This window comes from Parasteatoda tepidariorum, chromosome 5 (genome assembly GCF_982258835.1).
Source record: "Parasteatoda tepidariorum strain Cologne lab strain chromosome 5, Ptep-v5.0, whole genome shotgun sequence".
NCBI lineage: Eukaryota > Metazoa > Arthropoda > Arachnida > Araneae > Theridiidae > Parasteatoda > Parasteatoda tepidariorum.
The window spans coordinates 107,145,741-107,159,689 of NC_141759.1; the positions used below are offsets into that span (position 1 = coordinate 107,145,741).

General features: G+C 29.4%; 1 long non-coding RNA gene across 1 annotated transcript; it reads right to left on the bottom strand.

The window, feature by feature from the left end:
- Positions 1 to 629: 629 nt before the first annotated feature.
- Positions 630 to 7,053, bottom strand: LOC122268708 (uncharacterized). The gene is made up of 6 exons (XR_015433556.1): positions 7,011 to 7,053; positions 6,686 to 6,774; positions 4,688 to 4,710; positions 4,276 to 4,324; positions 3,700 to 3,746; positions 630 to 927 (listed from the first exon to the last, which is right to left on the bottom strand). It is a non-coding gene; the product is annotated as an uncharacterized LOC122268708 (long non-coding RNA).
- Between the last annotated feature and the right edge of the window lie 6,896 nt (positions 7,054 to 13,949).

A 13,949-nucleotide genomic window follows, 5' to 3' on the forward strand; every position in this document is an offset into this window, starting at 1 on the left:
ACAATGAAGAATGAGAAACAATCATGGTGAGAGGAGTGAAAAAGGGGTGAAGCCTCCTAGAAACGCTGCATTTTTGCATTCAATCTTGACATAAATGTAAAATTATTTCTTTTTAGCCGATAATATAAACGTCATAACATTTTTTATTTTAATGTGTAAAATGTATTGCATTATAACTTAATGATTTTTTTAACAAAGTAACTATTTAAATAATTTAATGGTTGAAAAGTTATTAATGACAATATTTTTATTTCTTCCAAAGAAGATTTATTTCGCTAGTTCAAATGATATATTTTTCTAGTTATCATGTGACTTATTGATTTATTGATTGAACTTATATTAATTATTGATTGAATAAATTCAGTCTCCTTCAGCTGAGAAGTCTTTTCCGTAGTTCAATAAATTATTCTCCACCACGTTTGCCAAAGATTAACAAAAATTGAAATGAATCGGATTAATATTTCTTTTGTGTTTCTTCTTTCATACTATTAAACCAGAAGACATTGATAAATAAAAATTGAAAATAAATAGAAAAAGTAAAATAATCTTAACAATTTTAGTTTTAACAAGAAATCAGTATACTCAAAAGAAAAGATTATGGACAAATTTTGGTTCTAAAAAACTTCGTTGATGAATCTAAATTTTTTATTAAAACTCTTATTGATATCCAATAGCACTTAAAGTACCAGGAATATATATAATAGAATATTGTGAAAGAAGTTTCTAACTTATGATGCAATGAATACGAAATACAATATTTTGATAACCAGATAATGTAAAACTGTTACATACAATTTGTTATGGTTTACACTCACTAATTTAAATCAAAACACTAAATCAAACAAAATGCTTCACTTTGAAGATAAAATACTTCTACAATGTCACCACCAATGATCACCTCTGAGGGCGCCATCCACAGTCGACACTCTAAAATTAAATATTTTCATACCTTAATAATTAGGAACCATATCATTTTAAGAATTGTAAAAATTATATAAAAATACTGCATTGAGTGTTTCAAATGATTTACTGCTTATGTTACTGTGAATTTCCGAAATCAAGAGACTATCGACTTTTACCGGCGAATGTTAACAATCACATAGATGCTTTGGTGAATGTCCAAAATATTTGTTATATCCGATTTAATACTTATTTTATTGGCTGATATTATTATATTTATTCTGTATTTTAATATCTGCTGAGCATAGATTAGGAGATACATCAGTGTTCAGAGTACCGGACAAAAATATTCTGTATTTTAATATCAGTTGAGCATAGATTATGAGAAACATCAGTGTTCAGAGTACCGGACAAAAGTATTCTGTATTTTAATATCTGTTGAGCATAGATTAGGAGAAACATCAGTGTTCAGAGTACCAGACAAAAGTATACCGGACAGCGGCGCTGGACCTTAAAAAAAATCAGTGTAGGGTAAACCGGGCAGTGTCACTAACTCGATCTATATATATATATATATATATATATATATATATATATATATATATATATATATATATATATATATATATATATATATATATATATATATATATATATATATATATATATATATATATATATATTACCAAGGCGACAATGTGATTGTCAACATTCACCGGTGGAAGTCATTCACAGTAGCACTTACAGTTCAGACAGCATCTTGAAGTGCAAAAGATTAAATAATCGGGCAATACCTCATTTAATATTTCATAAGGTAAAATTAAGTGTATTAAAATTTAGAAGACATCAAAGGTGCAATTAATATGCTCATTAAAATATTCATAACAAGCCAAGATCTCTTGGCAAGTTACATTTCAGTCAAATTAAGCTTCTTTTTGAAATGTCTCATAAATATCTAATTCAAAGAAAGAGACTGTAAATCTCTTTACGTAACGAAAGAAAAAATTGGAGGATATGTAAATTAGGGGTAAAAAACATTAGATAAAAAAGTAAAAGCAAGAATTTTTGATGCTCAAAATTTTTTCAAGAAAATTTACTAAAGCTTGAATGCTCACTGATAAATTTAAAGTCAGCACAAAAATCAATTCTTCTTAATATGTAAAAAAAATAAAAAAATACTTTTATTCATCATAAAATTATTGTTTAATAAACGTTAACACTTGAAACTTAACTTTATTTGAAGAAAAAAAATTAGAAAGCACAAAAATATCAGAAAAAAATAATTTTATTTTTGATTTATTGATGTTTTTTGTATTAATGTTTTTTTCTCATCTTATTAATAAATCAAATTATAATAAATGCAACTCTAAATTTTTATAACCAGTATGAATATTGATTTAAAAAATATAAAAACAATATTTTTTAAAGGAACTAAAAGGGGAAATTTTTGTCATTCTTAAAATGAAAAACCTAAGTTTCAGTACTTTCGAAAATTGTGTGAGCGTGGGTTGCGTCTTTTTCACTCACTCTAAAAAAAAATAAAAGAATTTAGAAGAAGTTCAATTAAAGTTTTTAAGACTTACGTTCTTTCGTTTCGTTTCATTATAATATAGGTTTAAACGTTGCCTCGTGCTTCGTATATATGTTTATGCATCTTACAATTTCATAAGTTTTTACTATGTTTCTTTTCGATGACAGGATTCCAGTTTCTAACACTGAACGCTTGTTCATATTAACTTTATCATGCATAAAATCTTCAGTATGGCATGATTTTGGAACTTACCGACATCTCCTAAAAAAGCCTTCTCCCGGATTAAAAAGAAATTTGATCTTTTAGTAGTCCGAACGTTGGTACAACTATCTTATTTACCCCCCCCCCACAGCGAATTTTAATAGTCTGGATGTTGTGACATCTTTCTTATATTTCCTACACTGTTCGTCATGTCGGATTACTAGATTGATCCATGATTCTTCCATCTAGGTGGTGTTGAACTAAAGAGATACAAGCATCCAATAGTATACACAAGCAATTAGTAGCGCAATGCTCTAATTTTTGAAGTAAAAAAAAAGAGTACAAAACCGCGGTACATTAAAAAAAAAAAAAAAAAAAAAAACTTTGATGTAGCAATTTCTTTCAAATGCTTCAAACGTTTGTTTAGTGACAGTAGATTACATAAATTTAATACAGCCGAATCTCGTTAAGACGAGAACGCTTATCATGAATTATTGCTTAAGACAAAGAAAAACAGTTTTCTCCTAACGTTGTCTTAGAAAAGAATAATTCTTGAACACGTGTGAGTGGATGGACCTTTGCAGGTGCCAACTTTGGAACCTAGACCTGAGGAAAGAGAAAAATGACTTTGTCGTTCTTTCTTTTTTTCACTTAATTGCTATGGCGTTGTTGATTCTATTAAAAAAAATCCCTTTTGGTTAAAAAACTTAAGTAGGGATATTAGTAATGAGACTATTTCATTTTTTATTGCATTTATATTTTACAGATATCCTTCAGCTATTTTTTTTTCTTCCTTCGAATTTTTTTTTACTTTCTGATTAATACGAATTCAAAAAAAAATTGCTATCTATAGACTTCGTTTAAACAAGGTTTGACTGAATTATCAATTTTAAAAATTTGCTTTTTCTTAGAAAAATTGTTATTTTAACCTAATCAATCGAAATACATTTTGCTTATCCTAAAATCGCTAATAACTAAATTAGGTTGCATTTGATCAACACCTGAGAGCATTTCAACAACAATTTATTAACATATATTTCAGAATAGAAATTAGTATCACTTCTTACCTTACGAATACCATCTTTCGTGATTCCTTTCACGTGCCTGGTGTCTCCTAAAAAAATATTTTGGTTAAAGTAACTATCTTCTTCAAAATTTAAGTACAAAAGGTCCAACATGCATTTTATTTTTAAAAATATTGCATTGCTTCTTATGCCAATGGTTTGACAATGGAATCAACAATGAATAATTATTATACTAAAGTCATAAGACAACACGGGTATATCATTGCAAACAAGTAAATTTATAGCACATATGCTGTATATATTAATGATGAAGGCATTAAATGAACCTTATTAATTCAATAAGTGTTATTCTAGTATATCTAACTCTTTTCGTAGCAATCACCTTCGATGATAATTATTTCATATCTTACTATTTTATTTAATACTACAGATCCACCATATCAAACCATTTCAGAATACCACAAGCAAAGATACAATTTTTAAGCAAGCATCACGTGATGATCGAATTCTGATGACATTAATTGGACAAGTTCCAACTACTTATTTGAAACCTTAGCAGTTGTAGAAATTTTAATACTTATAGGATGTTATAAATAAAAAATTATTCAAAAAACTTACTTGGTGAAACTTTTAAACAGAATTTAAGTAGATCCCACGGGGACGTCGTCTGCAAAAATGAAAAATACACATAAGAATTTAAATCACGGTATTAGATGCTTATACTAAGTTAATGGATGATTCACTATGAATTTAAAATACGCTATATCTATTTCTGGGTCAGTATAACTTAAAATCCAATTGCTTTTAAAAAAAGTGTTAGCGGAATAAATGTATTTGTTATGAAATTATTTGTTAAGGTGCTAATATTTCAGCCTTATATGAGAAAAAAAACGTGGTCTGGCATACATCAAGTTTAAAAAGTTTTTGAGTACATAAAATACACACAAAAAGTACATAAATATTATCTTACTCAATAATATCAGTGTTTACGAGTAAACAAAAGAAAATGAGAGAGAAAGTAAATACTTACACAAAGTGATCAGGAGAAAGGACCTGCAATGCAATCATGATTCTTTAGATATAGAAATTTTTATTATGAAAGGAAATTTGAAATCAATAAAATTGTAAGATTAAACATTGCTCTTTAAAAATAACAGATATGTCATATTCAGTAAATAAAGGTGGTTATCAGAAGTGCGTCACATGTATTACTAGTGACTAAGTGTTAAGTGTAAAGAATATTGCAGTATTTTTGTAGTTAATTATGTAGAAGTATCAAACTTTTCTACTAATATATAGTACTTCGCGAATTCCAGAGATACCAAGAAGAAGTAAAATTCTAGAAGTTTATAAAAGGCTGCAAACTGCTTTAAAACAATTAAGTTGTTGCCCAAACTGTTCTCCAGTAAACCATAAATAAGGGCTAATAGCAGGTAACTACCCCAACATTGTCATTCATATAAGAGAAAATTATTTGATTACAAAAAGTGTTAACAATGGTTAAATGTCAGACTCGAAGATAGCGCACTTACAGCGTTGCAAACAAGTCCCACGCTGTTGTGGAATATCTTTCTCATTGAATGAATCCTATTATTCTAACATAATTTTTTTAATAGATATCGTATAATTTACCATATCAATCATTTCAGCCTATGACGAACCAAAAAGATCTGTCAATTACAAGGCATTCGGAGAAAAGTATGATAGATAAATAATTAAAAACGGTGTTACTCAGTTCTAATCTTTCTATCTAAACCTACTGCGAGAAAATTAGCTTGAATGGTAATTATATCCAAATTCTTAATGAACTTGTTAATGAAACTCAAAGCATACTACGAGCAAGCATTTATCCTTAAATGAATTTAATGCAGTTAACTATTATTATTTGACTAAAAAGAAATCACATGATGTGATCTTCTATGAACAAAGCATTAACAGATATGTTAAGCTGAATGAAACTAATATAAGTTATCAATAAAATTCTCATCAATTTGTTTTTAACTGTAAAGTTTTTTCTTATTGTTATATTACATCTTTTTGTGTATAGATTCATTTAAGCTGAAAGCGTCTACCGCTACAAAATGCCAATTCACTTCTATATAAGACATGTTAACTCGATTCTATGTTGGGGTACCTATTCATAGATTGACATTGTTGATAATCCCCACATGGGTAACCTTCGGATATGACGTGAACATGCCTATCTTGACAGTAACGCACACTTCGATCTGAACACGCCTACTTCGATGGATGGTCCACATTGAACAGTTGACTTGCTACTTGTGACTGCGACATTATCCCCCTCCTCACGCCGTTGCTACTCAGTCTCGATCACACAAAACATACACACTCGACTGCTAAAGGCAACACAGGAGTGACCACGACAGTGAACTTAAAAAGTACGGTGATCTTATTACAGCTCTCCCTGCTTTTCACAAGATAGCAACGAATCAACTAGTGGTATCCATTCATCGAATTCTATCACAGCTATAATTCTGGTTTGGGAGTACTGTAGTGTCTCTACCACTACAAAAGTACAATGCCTATTCACTAGTTATGTAAGTTATGTTAACTCGATTGTACGTTGGGGTACTTTTTCATAGATGTATGCTGACATTGTCGATAAATGCTATCCCCACAGTATCTTTGAAGATTTTTTTATTATTATTTAAGTCCGTAAACCTTCTAAAATTATTATCTTTCAAACATGGCACTTCATGACGAAATAAATATTTAATAGTTAAACCTATGAGGTGAACGAAATTTTCAACCAAAGTCGATTTCAGTAAGCCAGAGCGAACAATATTAATTTTAAATATTATTTTCTTCCTTTTTTTTCCAATTCTGGTTTTCTTACTCACGTCAATAATGATACTAATAATAACAATGATGTAAAGTTATGCTTAGAGGAATCGAAAATCCATAAAAGTACAGTAAAAATAGCTTTAAAAGCTTGAAAATTCGGATAATAACAAAACGGCTTAATTGTATGTCTTGGCAATAAATTATACAACGTTTATTTACTTACCTTTTTGTAAGGGTGGTACCTTTGAAAATATAGAACTGTCACTCTCAAGGCCGCTTTGTTTACAAGGCTTTGAAGATTTTTCTTCAACTCTACGAAGAAAAATGGTTAGAATATTAACAATATGAAGAAAAATATAAAAATTTTGGTATTAAATTCTATGTATAAAATAGTATAATAAAAATAGGCGCAGCGTAACGTTAGACGTAATATATACAAAAAGTTTTATTAAATAATAAAGTATGTGTAATGCAGGATAAATCTTATTATTGTAATAAAAATAAGAGATTTGCATAAAAAGCATTATTGAAGGAAAATAAAAGGCTACGTCTCGCGTTAATATGACACGGCAGGCAAATACAAATGTGTAGATAGTGATTCTCAGACAAACCACATGTGTTTGTTAAAAATACTTCCCATCATGCTTCTGAAACTGCTGCCTTTCAAATAGCTTAGTTCTTTTTCATATTAGATTTCTTATCTTTTCTAGTTTTTATTAATTATACTTTTGCTAGTTATCCAATTGCTAATTTTGAATACTGCTAACGCAGTTTTTTTCCAGATCGCCTTTTTAACTGTCGAGCTCACTATGAGATCTTCTAACCTATAGAGCAGCAAACAAATTAAGATATTGGAGTAAATTCATTGTAGAATGCAACTTTGAAATTTAAAATTTTGAATTGTATAAAAAGTTAAAACATGGTAAAACGCATTGTCTCAATCAAACGTCACATTTCATAACGGAAAAACAAGAATCATTACTACCATTTTGATAGTTTTTTCTAAACAGAATCACAGAGTGTAATCTTCAACTGTGACATTAAACAACTCAAAAACAAATGTTTTCTTATTTAAATCGCTTATCAACATCTTATCACTACTACAGTTGGGCAAAATAAATCATCTAAGTGGATCATATCAATAGAATCAGTTGTTTTTATCGAAATAGATTTAAGCTATAATGAATAATTGTTTCTTAAATTTCAGTTAGTTTTGTTTCATAATGATAGTATGTCATACAGATTTAAAAATTTCTTGTGAGATTAAATTAAAGTTAAGTTTTTCCAATTTAAGAATTCGATGAATCCAGATAAAAATTAAATATGAAAAAATAAACATTTCTATTGTAGTTTTTTAAAATTTACCATAGTTAAAAGTCTTCATAACAATTAGCAACATATACAATATAATTGTACGAAAAATATAATAAATATATTTAGTTGCTTGAAAGAATTTAGCAATGAGAAAGAATAATATGTATTTTTTTCGTTCGACATGAGTTAAAAGAAAAAATAGTCATAAATAAGTAAACTTTTTTCTAATTTTTCGCAATTCCGATTTTTTTTAAAGTACTTGATTCGAATCTCGCAATGTGAAACCGTTCAAGTCATGTGATTCGTATCAATGGTTCAAATCAAGTGATTCAGATCACTGATTCGAATCAAATGATTTAAATCATGTGATTCAGATCAATGATTCGAATCAAGTGCTTTGAATTGGAAATTCAAATCATGCGATTTAGATCAGTGATTCGAATCAGGACATTTGGATCAATGATTCGAATTAAGTTACTCAAATCACTGATTCATATGAAATGATTCGAATAACTGATTCTTATGAAGTGATTTAGATCAGTGGTTCGAATCATGTGATTTGGTTCAATATTTGAATCAAGTGATTCAGGTCAGTGATTTGAATCATTGATTTAAGTAACTTGATTCAGATAACTGATTTGAATCACTCTTCGAATCAAGTGATTCAGATCGGTGATTCGAATCACCGAATCAATTCAGCGCTGATTTAAATCATCGAATCAGTACCCACCTCAATTCACTTCACTATCTCAGATCAAGTGAAATTCTTCTGAAGTAGATTCGCCATCTGAGAATGCATCGCTTGCTCATCTTATTCAAAATAAAATTACAATTGCATTTATGCTTTAGGTTCCAAAGGCATAGTTTCAAATCAAAAAAAATGTTTTCAGAAATAAAACAAAGTGAGATGCGTTATACAATTTTTAACATATAGGTACATAACTGCATTTAAAAAAAAACTTTCTCTTGCGAATAGTTTTTACTAAACTGAATTAATTGGCGCAAATAAAAAAAAACTTTAAATTTGGCAAAATTATTCTAAGACTAAAATTCGTCGAATCAATTAACATGTTCATATTTCCTAAGCATTTCTGAAGAATTCTTCAAAATTTTATTTTGTTTCATCTCAATAGGCTTTGAGGTATACCATAGATCAGTTTACTACATATTTTAACAAAATGAAACTCTTTTCAGATAGAATTTTAAAAAAAATATATCAGAATAAATGGACAAAGAAGTGAAAATTACTCAGTTTATCATCTTCGCTGATTGCTTCAGTTCTTCCATCTCCTTTCTCAGGTTCATCAGAATGAAGGTCATCTTCATCAACTAAAAAAAAAAACATTGAATAGTTCAAAGACTGCATAAAACACATCCTATATAAATGGAAAGCTATCAATCAGTTGTCATAATTTGTGTCACTCTCCGTAGAGAAAGAACCAACTGCATGACTGCACAATTCTTTAATGTACAGCACACAAAAAACCACGGATCAACCTGAATAACTTTTGATCTATCAATGGATTTTCACATTCTAGGACTCAATATTGTAATGTTTCAAGGGGGTGACCTCAAATATGCTAATTAAGTAGTGCAGTGCAAACTGTATTTTAAGTTACGAAATCAGACTCAAAAACGGACTTTCTCAGAGTAAACATGCCTTTTTATCAACGAACAATGAGGGGTAGTCGTAAACTGGGTAAGAGGGTCCCCATAGTTTGATCAGGCGAGCGGTCCGAAGTTTAAACACCTTAATGTTAAATTTACTCTTTGCTTACTTTGCTATAATTCGAGAACTTTTTTATTATATTCTAAAATGAACTTTCAATCATAAAATTCGTTTATCCAAAGATAATTCCATGCAAAAAAGTAATAACTTTTAGCAAATATTCATAATTATTTTATTTCAGAAGGGTCGAAACATTTTTGAATCGTAAGGTATAAAATTCTTTGCATAATTTTAAAGAATGTAATTATACGCAGAAAAATGCAGGCAAAATCGAATAATTCCTGCGAAATCGAATTTTACCAAAGTCGTATATTTTAAACGCGAGTTCTTGGGAACTATTCGAACGATTTCGCTCACATTTTGTATTTTGCCATGTTAAATTGCACACTTTAAAATTACGCAAAAATATGTATAGCTTACAAATTTTTTTCGACCCTTCTGAAATAATAATAAATACTTACTAAAATCAATTTCTTACTTCTTTGGATAAAAGAATTTTATAATCGTGTGTAAAAACTTTTTAATTTACTTAAAAAATTCTCGCGATATGACGAAATGTGCAAAAAGTCAGATTAACATTAAGAGGACCAAACTTCAGATCGCTCTCTTGACTAAACTATGGGGACCCTCTTTCCCAAAATGCGGCTACCGCCCATTTTTTTGGGGTCAGTAGTCCAAATCCGTTGGGAAAAAAAAACTATGTTTATTCGGAGAAAATACGTTTTTCTGTATGATTTCGTAATTTAAATTATCGTATGCACTTATTAGTAAGCCTATTTGAGGTCATCCCTTCGAACCATTAAGAATAAGTCCTAGTACGAGAAGATCCGATCATTAGATTAAAAGTTATTCAGGGGTTCCTTCTTTTGGGTCACTATACATTAAAGTAATGTTTATTTTAAATACAGTATACTCATCTCAAAGTTGAAGGGAACGTTAAAAAAAGAGTTAGCGATAACAAGATCTAGATAACAAGTTCAGATATGTTCTAAAAAGTAGCAAAATATGTTCTAAAATAGGACTCCAATAAATAGAATCATAAAACATAAGAATAACAACTAATAATATGTGCAATGATAGTTGACTATAGGTCTAAATACAGCAATCTTAATTTTTTAAAGTAAGACTGAGATGCATTTAGCAGAAAATAGTTGTTTTATAATAAACTTGCATTGAGATTTTTCCCTAAAAAAATTACATTAGGTGGATACGTTATATTGAAGGGGGAAATATTTTTTTGACATAATAAGATTTTCGAATTATAGAGGTTCGAGATATCGACAGTATACTGAATAATGTTACGCTAAAGTTCTCATAGATTAATTTCTCATAAAAAAAACTTACTGTGAGGACATTGACTAGAGGAAGCAGTTGAGGAAGAAGCATAAACCCTTTCCTGGAAAGAAAAAACTTTTGAATAAAGCATTTTACAAATTGAATTAAGCTAGACTGTGGTTTAATACATCAACGTCTTTGCTATTGAAAAACTTCACAAATCTGTCTGAGTGAATAATTTCTCCTTCTCGATCTTTTTTATGCACTTTAAAGTGATAGTTTAAAATTGAATACCAATGGAAAAAAATGTTTACTCTAATTTTGCAATGGAAAAGTTCTCTTCCAATAATATGTTTGTATATTGATATTTTGAATTTTTTTCCGTAATTAAAATTTCGTGGCATACTCTAGGTTTGTCTGAACTCATTTTCCCCTTTCTTTTAAATTAGCTGAGAAGGTGAAAGAAAATTTTAGACGAAAAGTTTCTCCTTCGCTATGGCGTCCTCTAAATGGTTCGAAGGAGTAACTTCAAATAGGGTAATTAATTAGTGCAAATCAGACACAGTGATGTACTTTCTCTGAATAAACATACTTTATTTCCCCGACGAATATTGATTTCTGGTAATCTAATATCGATTACATATTATCAATTTCTGAATATCGATTTCTAGGTAATCTAATATCGTTTACCTACCCAAAATGTAGAGGGGTAGATAATCTGGGAAATATGGTTTAGAGAGCCATCCAAAGCTTGGACCTCTTTTATGTTAATTTTATTTTTTGTATAATTAACCATGTTTCGAGAACTTTTTAATCGAATTGAAAAATTTCTGCACGCATTTATATAGTTCGTTTTTTTCAAAGATAGTTAATTAATTACAGGTTAAAAATAAATGTTAGTAAATTTTATATTATATTTATTTAATAATAACAGAAAAAAATTGAAATCTATCGAACAGTTCCTTGGAAATCAAATTTTAAACAAGAATTCGTATTTGGCCTTGCAAAACTACGTTCTTTAAAATGATGTAAAAAAATGCGCATTTCAAAAGATTTTTGGCTATTATTAGTAAAATGTTTCGAGTTATTTTTTGAGGTGTGAATTTTTGAAGAAATGAATTTTATAATGTGTAAGAATATTTTAATTCTCTTAAAAAGTTCTCAAGATATGGAAAATATCCATAACTAAATTTACATTAAGAGATCCAAACTTTGGGCTTTTCTCCTAACTAATTTATAAGAACCGCAAATTGCAGCAATCTCCTGTATTTTGGGAAATCCGAATCCGTCGAAGAAAAGGTATGTTTATTCAGCGAATGTCCGTTTTCGTAACTTAAAATATCGTCAGCACTAATTTATTAGCATATTTGAGCTCACTCCCTTGATCCATTAAGATTAAGTTCAAGAAAGTGAAGATCCAATCATTAGATCAAAAGTTATCCAGGAGGATCGTTTTTTTTTTTTTTTTTTGCATAAGTATAATTTAAATACCCCTACAAAAAATTGGGTAGTTTTGTTCGGTAGAGTGTAGATAGTAGCCATTTTCTCATAGTGAGGTTGTTCTGATCTAATATAATAAGTGAATGAGTGTTCTGATCTAATATAATAAGTGAATGAGTGTTCTGATCTAAAGTAATAAGGGAATGAGTGTTCTGATCTAATATAATAAGGGAATGAGTGTTCTGATCTAATATAATAAGGGAATGAGTGTTCTTATCTAATATAATAAGTGAATGAGTGTTCTGATCTAATATAATAAGTGAATGAGTGTTCTGATCTAATATAATAAGGGAATGAGTGTTCTGATCTAATATAATAAGGGAATGAGTGTTCTGATCTAATATAATAAGGGAATGAGTGTTCTGATCTAATATAATAAGTGAATGAGTGTTCTGATCTAAAGTAATAAGGGAATGAGTGTTCTGATCTAATATAATAAGGGAATGAGTGTTCTGATCTAATATAATAAGGGAATGAGTGTTCTGATCTAATATAATAAGGGAATGAGTGTTCTGATCTAATATAATAAGGGAATGAGTGTTCTGATCTAATATAATAAGTGAATGAGTGTTCTGATCTAAAGTAATAAGGGAATGAGTGTTCTGATCTAATATAATAAGGGAATGAGTGTTCTGATCTAATATAATAAGGGAATGAGTGTTCTGATCTAATATAATAAGTGAATGAGTGTTCTTATCTAACGCAATGAGATACACATTGAAAACTAAGAAAAATTATCAACTTCTATTTTCTTCTACAACCATGATTAAATATTATTAAATATTATTGATCAGGACTTTATTTATTTAGATTTTTTAAAATATAGAGGTAGCAAAATGAACTGAACGTGTTTAATCCAGCAGTTTTAGCAAACTTAAAAAAAAAATTTTAAAGGGCATGATTTTTTCAAGTTTTCATTAATTTTAAGTATGATGCTGAAAGACATTGACCAATTTTATTTTTTTAATGCTGTTTTTATTCTTATAACAAAACCGGGGTCCACGCTGAGTATTCGCCAACTCTCCAAATATGATAAAATAGTTCACTCGGTGAAAGAAATCTTGTTCTGGCAAACGATTTTTCTATCGAAAAGAAAAATATATTTTCCCCTTGATCTTGAAAATTGCATCTTGTTTATTTGATTCGTCAACAGAAATTTTCCTCAGATATGCAACATAACTCATTAGAACTGTATTCATTCCAGATAATATAAATGTAACAAGGAAAAAAAAAAGGCTTAAAATTCAGATGAACACATTTATTGCCGGATCACATGTTATCGCGTGACGAAACACTTGTCTTTGGCTGTGACATTTAAAATTTGGCTAATTTACTAGCTAGCAATTTGAAGTCCTTAGCTAGGGCTCTAGAATAGTCAACTTTTCAGCAATAAAGCGTCCCGAAATTCACAAATTCAATTCTTTTTTCAATTCACGCTTACCCAAGTCAAAAGGTTTTCCATTGATGGACCAACATAATTTTTGATGGTGACCAAAATAAATAACCATCACCCCAATGTAGGAATCGGAACAGATTTATGATGGTCCGACATAAGAATAGCAACTTGTTTTGATGGTTTGTTAACGTTGAACCTGTGGCAGAGCTTAAACATGGCTCTATCTGTTAAACGTTAAATGGCGCTGTGCGCGCCACAGACAGGAACCACAAC